Source organism: Lissotriton helveticus, chromosome 9 (genome assembly GCF_964261635.1).
Source record: "Lissotriton helveticus chromosome 9, aLisHel1.1, whole genome shotgun sequence".
NCBI lineage: Eukaryota > Metazoa > Chordata > Amphibia > Caudata > Salamandridae > Lissotriton > Lissotriton helveticus.
In genome coordinates, this window is record NC_136070.1 from 801,824,908 (window position 1) to 801,836,292 (window position 11,385).

General features: G+C 39.2%; 2 long non-coding RNA genes across 2 annotated transcripts; both read right to left on the bottom strand.

The window, feature by feature from the left end:
• Positions 1-1,691: 1,691 nt before the first annotated feature.
• Positions 1,692-3,874, bottom strand: LOC144782983 (uncharacterized). Its single transcript, XR_013601346.1, has 6 exons — positions 3,706-3,874; positions 3,538-3,594; positions 3,332-3,449; positions 2,740-2,853; positions 2,564-2,652; positions 1,692-2,052 (listed from the first exon to the last, which is right to left on the bottom strand). It is a non-coding gene; the product is annotated as an uncharacterized LOC144782983 (long non-coding RNA).
• A 4,248-nt stretch (positions 3,875-8,122) lies between these two features.
• On the bottom strand, positions 8,123-10,250 carry LOC144782984 (uncharacterized). Its single transcript, XR_013601347.1, has 6 exons — positions 10,137-10,250; positions 9,969-10,025; positions 9,763-9,880; positions 9,171-9,284; positions 8,995-9,083; positions 8,123-8,483 (listed from the first exon to the last, which is right to left on the bottom strand). It is a non-coding gene; the product is annotated as an uncharacterized LOC144782984 (long non-coding RNA).
• Positions 10,251-11,385: the final 1,135 nt, after the last annotated feature.

Below are 11,385 nucleotides of genomic sequence, written 5' to 3' on the forward strand. Positions count from 1 at the left end.
GCTGCTCTTGTCTTCGTTCCGTCTTTGCAAGCCCCTTCTCAGAGCCTGCACGAACCCTTCGTAAGGTGGGCCTCGCTTCTCGACTGGGCAAACAGCCGATATCCATATAGTCTAAACAGGAAGCCCCAAATTAAAGCAAAGCCACACGAAGTTCAGATCAGCACGTTTATTTGCATCCATTTCACTGCTCGCTCCTTGACAGCTTTCAGAGCAATCTGCGGCCGGCGCTACTTCCAAGGGACTACTTTTTTTTTAATCGTAAATATTTTAAAGAACGTATATTTTATTTTTTTATATAGCCTATGTCCATCTGCAGACCCTGACAATTACAACGATGTATCGGGTGTTTGGATTGGTGCTGTGGTTCCTGAGTTTACCCGCCTCAAAGGTTCAAAGTTCTCTCTTTATAATAGTAGTATAGATAAGATGGCTCAGGCCTACAGGGACACTTGTGCCAGTGTCACCATGGTGACACCTAACTTTGTGGACCCTGACCAGATCATACTAGGTGAAACCTACCTGGTGACCAACGCTAGCAATGCCACTACCTCCCATAGTATGGCAGTTGTTAACTTCTCCTGGGGAGGGGTAACTGGCCTCAAAAGAGTTGTTGTGAGTTCGGACATTCCAGTAGAGTGTATGTTAGGTAATGATCTTGAAACCTCCGTTTGGTCTGAGGTGGAGTATAGGACCCATGCAGAAATGCTGGGAATATCAGCACATGTCCTTGCTGTGACCAGGTAACAGGCCAAAAGGTGCTTACCTGAACAAGTGCTGGATCTTGGAACAATAGACCAGACACTACCCAAGAGAAAGAGCAAGAGGGTTAAGGCAGTGCCTTCCCCCCTGCCTCAGGTTGAGGATTAGCCCTCCCAGCAGGATGATTCTGAGATCCAAGAGGGAACTGTCCTAGAAGAGCTTGAGCCTGATCAGGTTGAGTTTCTTGGGAGAGGGGGACCCTCAAGGGCAGATCTGAGGCAGGCTCAATTAGATTGTTCCTCTCTTGAACCCCTCAGACAGCAGGCTGCTGCTGAGGCTGCTGGGAATGCTCAAGGTACCCATAAAGTGTATTGGGATGATGGGCTCCTTTATTCAGAGGCTAGAGACCCCAAGCCTGGTGCTTCCAGGAGGTTGTTTATACCTCTGCCATTTAGGGGCTTCCTTCCTACCTTGGCCCATGATATTCCCTTAGCAGGACACCTGGGCCAGAACAAGACTTGGGACAGGCTTGTCCCTCACTTTCACTGGCCCCATATGTCAGAAGATACCAAGGAGTTGTGTCGCTCCTGTGTTACCTGCCAAGCCAGTGGAAAATCAGGTGGCACAACAAAGGCCCCCCTCATACTACTACCCGTGGTGGGGGTAACCTTTGAAAGAGTGGCGATAGACATTGTAGGACCAATGGACCCCCAAACAGCATCTGGGCACTGATTTATACTGGTGGTAGTGGATCATACCACCAGGTATCCAGAAGCTATTCCCCTGAGGACCACCACAGCTCCTGTTGTGGCAAGGGCCCTACTTGGAGTTTTTTCCAGAGTGGGGTTTCCAAAGGAGGTTGTCTCTGACAGAGGTGCAAACTGTGTAGAGAAAAAGGGTGTAGCAAACTCTGAAGATATATATAGACCCTTGACCAACATGCAATATTATCCACTGTACAGCAACTGAATAAATGTATGCTGAAACACTGATATATTCAAAATTATTAAATCTTTTTATTGCAATCATTTACTTATTTTTTTCATTTTTGCTTATTCATTTCATATTTTCCTTTAAAAATATTTTCAGACATACATGACAATTAAATTCTATGGATGAGAATTATTTACAAATAAAGTAGTGCAAAAACAATCAGTGTAGACAAAGCAAATACATGAACACACTATCATCAAAAAACAGAAAAAAAGGGGGGGTGATATACGATATAACCAATCGTTGGAAAATTCGATGAAGGCAATGCGGTTGAATGGAACTACGCGCGTTTCGGCCAAAGGGCCTTCGTCAGGTGACCGTCATTCGTACATAACATATATACACAAATGTGATACGAACCTAAACAGACAAAACAAATATAAAAAAGTTTTTATATAAGTAAAATGCACATAAATCCAAATTTCTTTCAATAATTTATAATGAACGCTGCACAGTTATTAAAGGGTCTATAACTTTTCACGTATAGGTACATATATATCCGTTATTTATTTTTCAGTGCAACCAATCACGAACATACATAAAAAACCATCTTTTTATTCATTTTAGCCCATTGTGACATTATTCTTACTATTTTATATCTAACTGACATTCCTATTTAACAAGTCTGTCATATATTTTGACTTTTGCCTCAAAAAAATATATTTCCTTACAATCTATCCGTCAACTCTAAGCAAAGTGTATTCCTATTGCAAAAAGGGGTCATTAACCAACAGTTCCAAAAAAATAATTAAAAAAGTTTTAAAGAAAAAAAGAAGGCAGTGAAGTACTGTAGTTATAGATAGAGTATAAGTTATGTCAAAACATAACTACCGCTACCAAGTGAGAGAGAGAAGCAGTCATTATTACTTACATGGAGACAATGCTGCTTCGTGAAAACAACACGGCAACTCTGGTTCCTGTGTGAGCAGGTTTATTTGGATGGCATCAGATTATGGCATACTGAAAGATAGACGTGTACTCTTATTACGCCACTCGATGTTTACGGTGTAGTGTTTTGACAAATAATGACCTAATGCATAAATTTACCTGATAAGTTCAAGTAAATACCCTTCGGAATAATTGATTTCATATGTGGCACAAGGGTATTAAATCCAGTCTTATTTCGTGATTTCTTGAAGACTTTGATGAAGTTACCTGGCTCTGTTCAGGTGGAAACAAACGGGATGATATTTATATATCTAAAAGCCCTTATCAGTGTTAGTTGCGGTCTATTCACAAGAAACTCTGCAACAATAGGTGACAACTACGGTCTAGTCATTATATGCAAATAATTAAAAAATTGAGACTGAAAGCCTTCCTTGCCGCAGTATTACTGTATCACAGGGCCCCTTACTCTGTCATTTGTTGTCCGTTCAAGAGATTATCTCTAATGTTAACGTACCGATGTGGTTTAATAATTATATATAAACTGTAGATTCTAGAAGGCAACAAGGCTTCCTTTGCTAAGTATTTATGCTCTTCAAGTGCATTGTTGTCAAAGGGCAATACATACACTAAGGCTGTCCCGGTATGGGCAATACGATATTGGTCAAAGCTATAAATAGTCCATACACATTACGGCTCCAAAGATACTACGGTAAATCATTTTCTGGGAAAACTTTACTTAGAAGATTCCTACCTTAAACACACTGTCGAATATTTATCTATAATCGTCACTTCACATAAAAAACGTTTATAAGCGCTGTAGACCGGAAGCACAGGGTACCGGCATCTATTTCCTTCTCTGTTTACTTAGTCTAAAAAGACAGATGAACCAGCATTGTTGCACCATAATTAACGTTAATTTTCAAAGCACTTCAGTAGTTACATTTTTATTAAAGTTACCTTGGCGTGATTATGGAAATAGATACGCCGGAGAAACAATAATGTACGTCAGGCAACCTGCAGCATAAGGATGGAATAGGAAAGAATATATTGATGACTGTAAAACCCTCTTCTAAAACGGTGATGTTATCCGACCACAGTCGTTTTAATCGTTTTTTAGAAACATACCTTCGGTCTTTGGATAAAGCGTGTCAACACGGGGGTTCTACTCGTCTGTTCCCTCCTATGGCGGCAATAGAAGCGAGATGTTCGAATTCTAGCTTTTTATAAGTAAGCCCGCTTTTTTTACCCTGCTGTTTAAGGCACGCCAGCTTTAACCTATTATCTCGGCGCATCCTGATGACGTACACGAGTCTCTAGATGCTTGTCATCATCTCTATGCTCGCAGGGGTATAGTTGATATAAACGATAGACTATCTAAAGGACCTAGTTAATGTTTTCGGTACTGCACGAGCGGACGAAAAAAGACTTCCGTTCACAGCTTTTAATGTGCATATAGAATAAACAGTAATTATTTGCGAGGCACTTACGTTTTTTTTAAAGGCGAAAATACACATTTAATTCTTTGTCTATACCTGAATCGATCTAAGATTTATGGGTGTAGTTTAAAATTGCCCAATATTTTAATAACAACTTAAGGTTAAGATCTGGAGCAATTATAGTTATATAGCATGTATTATCAAAAAGGAGCTTCAAGAATGCATCTGGTACTCCTATTCATAACACTAAATAAGTTGTGCAAAGAAAATCAATCTTATAGGCTATCAACCTAATAGTTGATGTTTACTTGGTACTAGACGTGATTATCTTATTTTTATATAATTTTCCTCTCAGTACACTAGCTTATGTATGGCACCATAAGCATAGCCCCAGATGGCCTGACCATTACCACCTTAACAGAGACAAACATGTCTATATTTTTTATATAATCATATCCTGATTTTATGATTACAAAATCGCTTGCTGCCAAGGGATTTCGGAATTCAGGCCCGATTTAAAGGTGTCCAGAGTAAATATCCAAAAAACCTCACGTTTTCGACGAATTTTATCCATGTTGATACCCGATTTAGTTACAATTTTTTCCAGGATTATCCATTGAATTTCTTCAGGTTTATGGCCCTTGTCTAGGTAGTGAGAGACTAAGGGAGCATTCATTTTTCGCGTGCGGATTGCTGATTTATGTTCCGTGACTCTAGTACATACGGAACGTGAAGATTCGCCGACATAACCCTTATTGCATGGACAAACTAACAGATAGACAATGTTTGTGGTTTTGCAATTTGTCATATGTAACAAGGGGATAGTTATGTTGTTGAAGACAAATTGTGCAGTCTCAATCGCTTGTGGACAGATTTTACAAATTCCACATTTGTAATTTCCAGTCACTGGAGCCCCAGTGACTATGCTTCTTTGACTCTTAACCTTCATAGTTGGCATCCTGGATCTGACAACTATATCCTTGATGTTTTTGTTTTTCTTATAGGCAAAAAGAGGTTTATTTATGATTTCTTTGCCTGTTTTATTAACATTAAGGATATGCCAGTTTGAATATAGGATTTGTCGTATCTGATTATTTAGCATAGAGTGCCGTGTCACGAATACCAAACTGGCATCTCGTTTGTCTTTTGTGCCTGTGAGGAGATGCTGGCGATCATAGTACCTCGCTCTCTTATACGATTCACGTATCAGTCTGTGTGGATAACCACGTTCTAAAAACTTCTCCTTCATTACAGTAGCCCTCTCGTCATAATCTGTTAATCTCGTACAATTCCTCCTCAGTCTAAGAAATTGACTGAAGGGAATGCTATCTTTTTGTGACGGAGGATGAAAGCTACTGTAATGAAGGAGTGTGTTGCGAGCAGTGGGTTTAGTGAAGAGGTCCATGATTAGTTTTCCCTCAAGATGTTTAATGTTTAGATCCAGGAATTCAATTTCCGAGTTACTTATTTTCTCTGTGAATTTTAAATTGGGGTCGCAGACATTAAGCCAAGATAAAAATTCTTGCAAAACGTCTTCGTTGTCATCCCAAATGAAAATAATATCGTCAATAAAGCGTGACCAGTAAAAAATCGACTCAAAAAAGGGTGCCACTTCATTAAAAATAAATTTTTCTTCAAATAAAGCCACATAAATGTTAGCAATCGTTGGTGCACACGAAGCACCCATGCTGACTCCTCTGGTTTGTCTATAGAGTTGTCCTGCAAATTCAAAGATGTTATTTTCCAGAATGATTTGCAGACAATCCAAAATGAATAGCATATTGCAGTCGATATTAAAAGACTCGATGAACCATTTAGTGGCTTCCATAGCCCCTTCGCAGGGAATGTTAGAGTACAAACTCTCAACATCCAATGTTACCATCCATTGTCTGTGGGCATTAAACGCGGTGCCTTCAAACTGGGTGATTACATGTCTGGTATCCTTAATGTGTCCCAAGATTTTATCTATATGAGGACGTAAGATAGCATCTATATACTTAGAGATGGGTTCTGTCACACTCCCGATGGTAGTAACTATTGGACGAAGGGGCGGATCGAGTTCGTTCTTATGGACTTTGGGAATCCAATATATGCTGGCCATTTTGGGATTCTCTATGGTCATATAGTCAAACTCTTTCTGACAGATATTCCCATTACCTAAAGCCTTAGTGATTAGTCTGGTAATTTTGTTTTTGATGGTACTGGTCGGGTCCTTAGTGACTTTTGAATAGAATTTAATGTCACCAAGCATCTTGTTCATTTTATCCACATAGTTGTTCGTGTCAAAAATGGCGATACCTCCTCCCTTATCATAACTTTTTACAATCAATTGGGTTGATTCCTTTAGTTTCAACAGAGCATTATGTTCATCAATGGAAATATTGTACGGAGTATGTGGAATATATTTGGTAATGTTATGTAGTTTAGAGGTGACAATCTTTTCAAAGATTCCTATTTCAGGATCTACTTGATCGAGAGTTGGTGTAAAGATCGATTTTGGTGACAGACCAGATTTATTTGGTTCGCGTGACTCATATTCCTGATTCGCAAAGAAGCTTTTTAATCGTATTTTTCGAAAAAGACCTACGATATCATTGAACAATTCAAACTTGTTCAACCCGGAATGGGGAACAAAGGAAAGACCTTTGGAAAGCACCGCAAGCATGGCCGAATTGGTGTCGTGACTACTCAAATTAAAGATAGGTATTGTGTTCATTGTCTCCAGTACCTTGCATTCCTCGTTTCCAGGTACCTGTCTGTATTCTGTTGATGTTCCTGGAATTGGGGCTGGTATTGACCCTGAGGTTGGTATGGTTGATTCGATGGATATTGTCCCTGTGGCTGGTATTGTTGATTGTATTGATAGTGTTGTTGTGGTCGATACTGAGATCGATAATTCGGTCTCCAATTCCCTCTCGATTGACGTCTTCCTAAAAAAGGTCTATAACCCTGATTATTCCTGGAACGATTTCCTCTCGATTGGAAAGGTGACGTGCTGGAGTTACTCCCTGAATCTGAGGAATTGGAAAACGTGGAGAAGTTCTTAGATCTAGAATCTGGATGTATCATATGTTCTTGATCATTATCACTTGTTTCGGCATAGAAATTATCTGCCAAATATGGATATACTTTTTCCATACTAAAAAAGCGAAGATCTTTTTGGAATTTATCCATTTTTCGCTTAAATAGATAATCACTGTATGAATTAAGGTCCATCTCTACATCTTCTAACTTCTTTTTGATGTCTGTAATTATTGTTGAATTTTTAATCCTATCCTCAAGATCTACAATTTCTTTGGCTAATTCATCTAGAACCTCTCTTACTGTTTCCACTATAAGCATCATGTGGTCCCTAGAACATCTATTGGAGATAAGGGACCAACGTTCAAGAAAGTGCTTTAAATGGATAAATAGACCAGGGATGTTTTTTATCTGAAGCCCTTGCGGGATAACTCCTGCTTTGAGGTAATCTAATATAAATCTTCCATGCAGCTCAGTTCTTTTACTTTTCTTTTTGAGAGCCAATAGTTTTAATAGATCTCCACATTGCTCATCATTTGTTGTATTTCTAGTTTCGAAACTAACAGAAGATCCCACCATAGAGGCAAATTCTTCGTCACTGAAGCCATGCGATTTTAATGTAGACATAATGAATGCAGATAATAGATTCAACCAAAACAGATGAAAAAAGTGACAGAATTAGATACAGAAAATATAGCTGGAACTGTTGACTAAATCACCCTAAATTACCATGAATATTTATGAGTAAACAGCAAATATACAAACAATATAATATATGAGGCTTATACGTTAGAACTGTGGTATACACTGTGTATTATTTTACTCATTACATAGAATGAGATATATAGGTACTATGTAAAGACAATGCTATAAAGGACTAGACAACCCCTCATGGACCGGCCATGAGTAAAAATTCAATGGAAAAAAGGGGGCCCCTACAATGTACTGAGTTAGCTACTCGTAGGGAATACAAACTGTGTAGAGAAAAAGGGTGTAGCAAACTCTGAAGATATATATAGACCCTTGACCAACATGCAATATTATCCACTGTACAGCAACTGAATAAATGTATGCTGAAACACTGATATATTCAAAATTATTAAATCTTTTTATTGCAATCATTTACTTATTTTTTTCATTTTTGCTTATTCATTTCATATTTTCCTTTAAAAATATTTTCAGACATACATGACAATTAAATTCTATGGATGAGAATTATTTACAAATAAAGTAGTGCAAAAACAATCAGTGTAGACAAAGCAAATACATGAACACACTATCATCAAAAAACAGAAAAAAAGGGGGGGTGATATACGATATAACCAATCGTTGGAAAATTCGATGAAGGCAATGCGGTTGAATGGAACTACGCGCGTTTCGGCCAAAGGGCCTTCGTCAGGTGACCGTCATTCGTACATAACATATATACACAAATGTGATACGAACCTAAACAGACAAAACAAATATAACTTTTTTTTTATATAAGTAAAATGCACATAAATCCAAATTTCTTTCAATAATTTATAATGAACGCTGCACAGTTATTAAAGGGTCTATAACTTTTCACGTATAGGTACATATATATCCGTTATTTATTTTTCAGTGCAACCAATCACGAACATACATAAAAAACCATCTTTTTATTCATTTTAGCCCATTGTGACATTATTCTTACTATTTTATATCTAACTGACATTCCTATTTAACAAGTCTGTCATATATTTTGACTTTTGCCTCAAAAAAATATATTTCCTTACAATCTATCCGTCAACTCTAAGCAAAGTGTATTCCTATTGCAAAAAGGGGTCATTAACCAACAGTTCCAAAAAAATAATTAAAAAAGTTTTAAAGAAAAAAAGAAGGCAGTGAAGTACTGTAGTTATAGATAGAGTATAAGTTATGTCAAAACATAACTACCGCTACCAAGTGAGAGAGAGAAGCAGTCATTATTACTTACATGGAGACAATGCTGCTTCGTGAAAACAACACGGCAACTCTGGTTCCTGTGTGAGCAGGTTTATTTGGATGGCATCAGATTATGGCATACTGAAAGATAGACGTGTACTCTTATTACGCCACTCGATGTTTACGGTGTAGTGTTTTGACAAATAATGACCTAATGCATAAATTTACCTGATAAGTTCAAGTAAATACCCTTCGGAATAATTGATTTCATATGTGGCACAAGGGTATTAAATCCAGTCTTATTTCGTGATTTCTTGAAGACTTTGATGAAGTTACCTGGCTCTGTTCAGGTGGAAACAAACGGGATGATATTTATATATCTAAAAGCCCTTATCAGTGTTAGTTGCGGTCTATTCACAAGAAACTCTGCAACAATAGGTGACAACTACAGTCTAGTCATTATATGCAAATAATTAAAAAATTGAGACTGAAAGCCTTCCTTGCCGCAGTATTACTGTATCACAGGGCCCCTTACTCTGTCATTTGTTGTCCGTTCAAGAGATTATCTATAATGTTAATGTACCGATGTGGTTTAATAATTATATATAAACGGTAGATTCTAGAAGGCAACAAGGCTTCCTTTGCTAAGTATTTATGCTCTTCAAGTGCATTGTTGTCAAAGGGCAATACATACACTAAGGCTGTCCCGGTATGGGCAATACGATATTGGTCAAAGCTATAAATAGTCCATACACATTACGGCTCCAAAGATACTACGGTAAATCATTTTCTGGGAAAACTTTACTTAGAAGATTCCTACCTTAAACACACTGTCGAATATTTATCTATAATCGTCACTTCACATAAAAAACGTTTATAAGCGCTGTAGACCGGAAGCACAGGGTACCGGCATCTATTTCCTTCTCTGTTTACTTAGTCTAAAAAGACAGATGAACCAGCATTGTTGCACCATAATTAACGTTAATTTTCAAAGCACTTCAGTAGTTACATTTTTATTAAAGTTACCTTGGCGTGATTATGGAAATAGATACGCCGGAGAAACAATAATGTACGTCAGGCAACCTGCAGCATAAGGATGGAATAGGAAAGAATATATTGATGACTGTAAAACCCTCTTCTAAAACGGTGATGTTATCCGACCACAGTCGTTTTAATCGTTTTTTAGAAACATACCTTCGGTCTTTGGATAAAGCGTGTCAACACGGGGGTTCTACTCGTCTGTTCCCTCCTATGGCGGCAATAGAAGCGAGATGTTCGAATTCTAGCTTTTTATAAGTAAGCCCGCTTTTGACAGAGGTGCAAACTTCATGTCAGGATATTTGACCGCAATGTGGAAGGAGTGTGGTGTCAACTATAAGTTCACCACCCCCTATTACCCACAGTGCAATGGGCTTGTGGAAAGATTCAACAAGATCCTCAAAGTGATGACAAAAGGGTTACCTGAAAAGCTGAGGCGAAGATGGGACATCCTTTTACCCTGCCTTCTGTTTGCTTACAGAGAGGTCCCACAAAAGGGGGTTGGCTACAGCCCTTTTGAGCTTTTGTTTGGGCATCCTGAATGGGGACCCCTATGTCTTGTGAAGGAAGGATGGGAGTTACCTCTCAAAAAGCCTAACCTTGACATAGTGGACTATGTACTTGGTCTCCACTCCAGGATGGCTGAGTATATGGAGAAGGCTTCCAGAAACCTTGAGGCCAGCCAAGAACTTCAGAAAGATTGGCATGACCAAAAGGCTGTGCTGACTGTGTACCAGCCAGGACAGAAAGTGTGGGTGTTGGAGCCAGTGGCCCCAGCAGCCCTCTAGGACAAATGGTCTGGACCCCATACAATAGTTGAACAGAAGGGAGATGTCACCTACTTGGTGGACCTTGGGACTCCCACTAGCCCCCACAGGGTGTTTCATGTCAATAGACTAAAAGCAGTTGTCGACAGGGCAGACATGGGCTTGCTCATGGCTACAGATGAGGGGCAGGAGGAAGAGAGTGACCCTCTCCCAGACCTGCTTACTCAGAACCCTGATGATGGGTCAGTGGATGGTGTAGTCTTTGCAGACAGCCTCTCTTAACATCAGCAACAGGACTGCAGAAAAGTTCTTCAGTCCTTCAGACATCTGTTTTCCCTGACCCCAAGTCAGACTAGCTGGTGCACCCATGAGGTGGACACTGGTGACAGTCTGCCTGTCAAAAGTAAAATCTACAGGCAACCTGACCATGTCAGGGACTGCATTAGGACAGAGGTCCAAAAGATGTTGGAGCTGGGAGTTATTGAGCCCTCAGAGTGCCCTTGGGCTAGTCCTGTGGTCCTGGTGCCAAAACCTCACACCCAACATGGTAAGAGAGAGATGAGGTTTTGTGTGGACTACAGGGGTCTCAATGCTGTCACTAGGACAGATGCCCACCCCATCCCCAGGGAAGATGAGCT